Below are 7,896 nucleotides of genomic sequence, written 5' to 3'. Positions count from 1 at the left end.
ATTTTCCCATGTGATATGTGGTCTAGTTGTTGGGAAAATTTGCAAATGTGAATTTTGACTTTATTTGCAAAATCTCTCTAAAATTTGTAAAAATGGGCATAACTTTTGCATACTAACTCGGATGAAAAAGTTTTTTATATGAAAAATCATCTACTCGAAAAGTTACATCTGAATTTAACCGGGGGAACCCTGTTAAACATTTTCAAAATCCTCAAAAACCTAATAGAAAAAAAGTTATGGGGCTTTTAAGATCTAGAGTGAAAAAAATCAAAAAAAATTCAAACAGTGGGCAAACTGTGGTCAAACAATGGTCAAACTAATTATTCTAGAATATTAGTGTTACTAAATAATTATTTCTGTTATTTCAATTTTGGTCAAATCTGGTCAAACTGTGGTCAAACAATGGTCAAACTAATTATTCAAGAAATATTAGTGTTACTAAATAATTATTGTTTTTTAAAACAATAGTTTCAAAATAAAACTATGAAATGTGTCACTTCATGCTCAAGCAAAATTCCTGAAGGTTAATAGGATTGACATCTTAGTATTGTCAGGAAAACAACAAGTGCAGACTTGGAGCGAGGGAGAATAGAACCGAGAAGTTAAGCGTGCTCAGGCTGGGGGAGTGGGAGGATGGGTGACCGTTCGGGAAGTTAGATGATTTGGAATGATGAGGGGTGATTAGAGGATAAATTGAGAAGTGATGAGGGGTGGTGATTACAGACTAGAGGTTAAAATAATTCAGAAATTTGAAAATAAAAAAAATAAAAAAAATTCAAAAAAAAATTTCAAAAAAAAATCATAAAATTTCCTTTAGTCCCGATTGGTGTTACCAACCGGGACTAAAGGTGGAGCTCCACGTGGCCGCGGCCTTTAGTCCCGGTTCCAAAACCGGGACTAAAGGCCCTTATGAACCGGGACTGAAGGCCCTTTTTCTACTAGTGTAAGGCCAAAGACATGTGGAGACATCGTGGCGTGGAAGACATGATTACTGAAGTTTGTAGCCATGAGGGTGCTGGGGAATCTACCTTGGAAGAATTGATATGCGCACTTGAAGAAGCAACAGTGGTTCTTGGCCAAGGAAGTTTTCGTGAAATAGTAGCAGTAACAGTTTGGTACTTGTGGTGAAAACGCCGTTGAAAGATCGTGTATGTCACCTAGAGGGGGGGTGAATAGGCGCTTTAAAATAATTACGGTTTAGGCTTGAACAAATGCGGAATAAACCTAGTGGTTAATTTGCCAAGCACAAAACCTAAAACAACTAGGCTCACCTATGTGCACCAACAACTTATGCTAAGCAAGATAAGCAACTACGTGATAGCAAGATATATGACAAAGAACAATATGGCTATCACAAAGTAAAGTGCATAAGTAAAGGGCTCGGGTAAGAGATAACCGAGGCACGCGGAGACGACAATGTATCCCGAAGTTCACACCCTTGCGGATGCTAATCTCCATTTGGAGCGGTGTGGAGGCACAATGCTCCCCAAGAAGCCACTAGGGCCACCGTAATCTCCTCACGCCCTCGTACAATGCAAGATGCCGTGATTCCACTAAGGGACCCTTGAGGGTGGTCATCGAACCCGTACAAATGGCGACCCTTGGGGGCGGTCACCGAACCCGTACACTTTGGCAACCCTTGGGGGCGGTCACCGGTACCCGTCAAATTGCTCGGGGCGATCTCCACAACCTAATTGGAGACCTCGACGCTTTCCCGGAGCTTTACACCACAATGATTGAGCTCCGAACACCACCAACCGTCTAGGGCGCCCAAGCACCCAAGAGGAACAAGCTCAAGGGTACCAAGCACCCAAGAGTAATAAGCTTCTTAAACTTCACTTCCACGTATCAACGTGGAGAACTCAAATCTATGCACCAAATGCAATGACAAGGGCACACGGAGTGCCCAAGTCCTTCTCTCCCAAATCCCACCAAAGCAACTAATGCTAGGGAGGAAAATGAGAGGAAGAACAAGAAGAAGAACACCAAGAACTCCAAGATCTAGATCCAAGGGGTTCCCCTCACATAGAGGAGAAAGTGATTGATGGAAATGTGGATCTAGATCTCCTCTCTCTTTTCCCTCAAAAACTAGCGAGAATCTATGGAGGGATTGAGAGTTAGCAAGCTCAAAGAAGGTCAACAATGGGGGCAAAAACGAGCTCAAGAGATTAGGTTCATTGGGGAAGAAGACCCCCTTTTATAGGAGGGGGAAATCCAACCGTTATGTGCTCAGCCCGCACACGAGCGGTACTACCGCTCCTGGTCCCGGTACAACCGGGACTCACAGTATACGTGCAGAACCCTACCAGACGGTACAACCGGGCGACCAGGCGGTAGCACCGGTTGAGAAGAACAACCGGACCAACCGCCCAGCCACAGCTCAACCACCGCATAGGAACAGAAGGGAGTCACCCCTGAGTGCGGTAGTTGAGCGGAATCGGGCCGGTGCAACCGCATGGCCTTGAGCACTCGGGCGGCTAAGTCCTGAGCGGTAGAACCGCTCCGGACACCGGTGGTACCGGTACGACCGGACCAACCGGGCCACCACCACCCGAGTACCGCATCAAAACAGAGGTCTGACCGGTACTTGGGCGGTGCCTGGCCGGAACAACCGCCCAAGTCTTTGCTGGGCAAGTTGGCGGTACCACCGCCCGGAAGCAGCGGTACAACGGCTGAGAGCTCCAAGCGGTACTACCGCTAGGGCTCGCGGTACTACCGCTGGGACCAGACAAAAACCACTTCCAAGAAAACAAGAACTGCCATAACTTCTGCATACGTGTCTTCTCTCAAGAAAAGAAGAAAATAAACTATCACTATGTGTCACCCACTAGTGGTTGGGGCGCGCCCGTGGCGCGCTGCCTGAGCGGAAGCTCAGCGGTGCCAGATGGGATAGCGCCCCTTTCACTTTCCTGTTTGGGCCATGCATGACACATGTTTATGCGATGGTTTCTTACAACGCAAAAAGTTGACACCGAGGAAAATGAATCTTAAGAGACCTAGGACAACTATTAAAAAACAAGATTAGAGCAGCTGAGTTGTGTCCTTTCATAACTAATCCGAGCAGATCTTTCACAGGGTAAAATGAAGACGAATAATCTAAAAGCTAGCACAAGTTACCCGGGAAGTATTCAAGGCACGGCTGCCCCTAAACTCGCTGCCCTCGGCCAGGCCTTGCGTGAACCCGCTGCTTCGCTCCACCTCCACTCTGAGCAGTCGTTGCAGCCAACAAGTGTGGCTCCTCCTCCGCTGTCGCAAACGCCCAACCCTCTCTCCAAGGCCACCGCCCCCTGCTTCCTCCTCACACTCTAGGGCGTGAGTTGGGAGCTCCTCTCCCATATCAATACACACCCTGACTAATCTGTAGATAACAAAATAATACCCCATAGCAATGCACATAATCTATGTGTAAATCATCAAGTTTACGGCATCATTGTGAACCCACCTAGTTTTCAGCTCGCCAAACAGTCATCACAATTCATGCAGGCATAATGATGAGCAAAGACAGAAAGGAATCCAAGCAGATAATGAATCCTGTGACAATTAGCTGCAGGATTGATCACAATCAAATATCTCTCTGTTATTGCAGAACATGCTACATCTAGAGTTACTAAACTGAATCATTTAGCTATCTTTTGAATGCGGTAATCGAATTCATCCTTTTGAAGGTTCAAAGGAATTGTCTAATACATTATTTTTGTTAATTTATTAAGTACTCCCATAATCATACCACTTGTATCTATCCTTATCTTAACAAGGATATGAATTTAATCATATTCATTTCAGTTAAAATATGTGGTGATAACATGGTTCCAGAAATATTACAGTAACTGATGTTGGGGAACGTAGCAGAATTTTAAAATTTTCTACGCATAACCAAGATCAATCTATGGAGTCATCTAGCAACGAGGGAGAGAGGAGTGCATCTACATACCCTTGTAGATCATGAGCGGAAGCGTTCAAGAGAACGGGGTTGATGGAGTCGTACTCGACGTGATCCGAATCACCGAAGATCCTAGCGCCGAACGGACGGCACCTCCGCGTTCAACACACGTACGGAGCGAGGATGTCTCCCGCGCCTTGATCCAGCAAGGAGGAGGGACAGCTTGAGGAAGAGGGCTCCAACAGCAGCACGACGGCGTGGTGGTGGTGAAGCTGCAGTACTCCGGCAGGGCTTCGCCAAGCTCTTATGGAGGAGGAGAGGTGTTGGGGAGGGGAGGGGCTGCGCCTTGGATGTTCTATGCAACTCTCCCCTCCCCCTCTATTTATAGGGGAAGGGGGCCGGCCCCCTCTAGATGAGATCTAGAGGGGGGCGGCGGCCAAGGGGGGGGGCTTGCCCCCCAAGCAAGGGGGCGCCCCCTTAGGGTTTCCCCCCAACCCTAGGCGCATGGGCCCTAGGGGGGGTGTGGCGCCCCAGCCCACTTGGGCTGGTTCCCTTCTCCATACAGCCCATAAGGCCCTCCGGAAGAGGTGGCCCCTCCCGGTGGACCCCCGGAACCCCTCCGGTGGCCCCGGTACAATACCAATATGCCCCCGAACATTTCCGGCGACCGTATGACAACTTCCCATATATAAATCTTTACCTCCGGACCATTCCGGAACTCCTCGTGACGTCCGGGATCTCATCCGGGACTCCGAACAACATTCGATAACCACATACAAGTCTTCCTAACAACCCTAGCGTCACCGAACCTTAAGTGTGTAGACCCTACGGGTTCGGGAGACATGCACACATGACCGAGACGACTCTCCGGTCAATAACCAACAGCGGGATCTGGATACCCATGTTGGCTCCCACATGCTCCACGATGATCTCATCGGATGAACCACGATGTCGAGGATTCAATCAATCCGTATACAATTCCCTTTGTCAATCGGTACGTTACTTGCCCGAGACTCAATCGTCGGTATCCCAATAGCTTGTTCAGTCTCGTTACCGGCAAGTCACTTTACTCGTACCGTAATGCATGATCCCGTGATCAACAACTTGATCACATTGAGCTCATTATGATGATGCATTATCGAGTGGGCCCAGAGATACCTCTCCATCATACGGAGTGACAAATCCCAGTCTCAATTCGTGCCAACCCAAGAGACACTTTCGGAGATACCTGTGATGTACCTTTATAGTCACCCAGTTACGTTGTGACGTTTGGCACACCCAAGGCACTCCTACGGTATCCGGGAGTTGCACAATCTCATGGTCTAAGTATATGATACTTGACATTCAGAAAAGCTACAGCAAACGAACTACACGACCTTTGAGCTATGCTTAGGATTGGGTCTTGTCCATCACATCATTCTCCTAACGATGTGATCCCGTTATCAATGACATCCAATGTCCATAGTCAGGAAACCATGACTATCTTTTGATCAACGAGCTAGTCAACTAGAGGCTCACTAGTGACGTGTTGTGGTCTATGTATTCACACATGTATTATGATTTCCGGATAACACAATTATAGCATGAACAATAGACAATTATCATGAACAAAGAAATATAATAATAACCATTTTATTATTGCCTCTAGGGCATATTTCCAACAGTCTCCCACTTTCACTAGAGTCAATATTCTAGTAACATTGTGATGAATCGAACGCCCATGCAGTTCTGGTGTTGATCATGTTTTGCTCTAGGGAGAGGTTTAGTCAACGGATCTGCTACATTCAGGTCCGTATGTACTTTACAAATCTCTATGTCTCCATTTTGAACACTTTCACAAATGGAGTTGAAGCGACGCTTGATATGCCTGGTCTTCCTATGAAACCTGGGCTCCTTGGCAAGGGCAATAGCTCCAGTGTTGTCACAGAAGAGAGTCATCGGTCCCGACGCATTGGGTATGACTCCTAGGTCGGTAATGAACTCCTTCACCCAGACTGCTTCTTGTGCTGCCTCCGAGGCTACCATGTACTCCGCTTCACATGTAGATCCCGCCACAACGCTTTGCTTACAACTGCACCAGCTTATTGCCCCACCATTCAAAATATACACGTATCCGGTTTGTGACTTGAGTCATCCAGATCTGTGTCGAAGCTAGCATCGACGTAACCCTTTACGACGAGCTCTTCGTCACCTCCATAAACGAGAAACATTTACTTAGTCCTTTTCAGGTACTTCAGGATATTCTTGACCGCTGTCCAGTGTTCCATGCCGGGATTACTTTGGTACCTTCCTACCAAACATACGGCAAGGTTTACATCAGGTCTGGTACACAGCATAGCATACATGATAGACCCTATGGCCGAGGCATAGGAGACGACACTCATCTTTTCTCTATCTTCTGCCGTGGTCGGGCATTGAGCCATGCTCAATCTCGTACCTTGCAATACAGGCAAGAACCCCTTCTTTGACTGATCCATTTTGAACTTCTTCATTATCTTGTCAAGGTACGTACTCTGTGAAAGACCAATGAGGCGTCTCGATCTATCTCTATAGATCTTGATGCCTAATATATAAGCAGCTTCTCCAAGGTCCTTCATTGAAAAACACTTGTTCAAGTAGGCCTTTATGCTTTCCAAGAATTCTATATCATTTCCCATCAACAGTATGTCATCCACATACAATATGAGAAATGCTACAGAGCTCCCACTCACTTTCTTGTAAATGCAGGCTTCTCCATAAGTCTGCATAAACCCAAACGCTTTGATCATCTCATCAAAACAAATGTTCCAACTCCGAGATGCTTGCACCAGCCCATAAATCGAGCGTTGGAGCTTGCACACCTTGTCAGCATTCTTAGGATCGACAAAACCTTCTAGCTGCATCATATACAATTCTTCCTTAAGGAAACCATTAAGGAATGCCGTTTTGACGTCCATTTGCCATATCTCATAATCATAGAATGCGGCAATTGCTAACATGATTCGGACGGACTTCAGCTTCGCTACTGGTGAGAAAGTCTCATCATAGTCAACCCCTTGAACTTGTCGATAACCCTTAGCGACAAGCCGAGCTTTATAGATGGTCACATTACCATCCGCGTCTGTCTTCTTCTTAAAGATCCATTTATTTTCTATGGCTCGCCGATCAACGGGCAAGTCAGTCAAAGTCCATACTTCGTTTTCATACATGGATCCTATCTCGGATTTCATGGCTTCCAGCCATTTGTCAGAATCCGGGCCCGCCATCGCTTCTTCATAGTTCGAAGGTTCACCGTTGTCTAACAACATGATTTCCAAGACAGGGTTGCTGTACCACTCTGGTGCAGAACGTGTCCTTGTGGACCTACGAAGTTCAGTAGCAACTTGATCTGAAGTTTCATGATCATCATCATCAACTTCCTCTCTAGTCGGTGCAGGCACCTCAGGAACATTTTCTTGAGCTACGCCACTTACCGGTTCAAGAGGTAATACTTCATCAAGTTCCACTTTCCTCCCACTTATTTCTTTCGAGAGAAACTCTTTCTCTAGAAAGGACCCATTCTTGGCAACAAAGATCTTGCCTTCGGATCTGAGGTAGAAGGTATACCCAACAGTTTCTTTAGGGTATCCTATGAAGACGCATTTTTCCGACTTGGGTTCGAGCTTTTCAGGTTGAAGTTTCTTGACATAAGAATCACATCCCCAAACTTTTAGAAACGACAGCTTAGGTTTCTTCCCAAACCATAATTCATACAGTGTCGTCTCAACGGATTTTGACGGAGCCCTATTTAAAGTGAATGCGGCAGTCTCTAAGGCATAGCCCCAAAATGACAGCGGTAAATCGGTAAGAGACATCATAGATCGCACCATATCTAATAGAGTGCGATTACGATGTTCGGACACACCATTACGCTGAGGTGTTCCAGGCGGCGTGAGTTGTGAAACTATTCCACATTTTCTTAAGTGTGTGCCAAATTCGTGACTCAAGTATTCTCCCCCACGATCTGATCGCAAGAACTTGATTTTCCTGTCACGTTG

This window comes from Triticum urartu, chromosome 7A, assembly GCF_056163025.1.
Source record: "Triticum urartu cultivar PI428250 chromosome 7A, HENAU_Tu73, whole genome shotgun sequence".
NCBI lineage: Eukaryota > Viridiplantae > Streptophyta > Magnoliopsida > Poales > Poaceae > Triticum > Triticum urartu.
The sequence above is the reverse complement of the archived record's forward strand: the minus strand, read 5'-3'. Positions refer to the sequence as shown.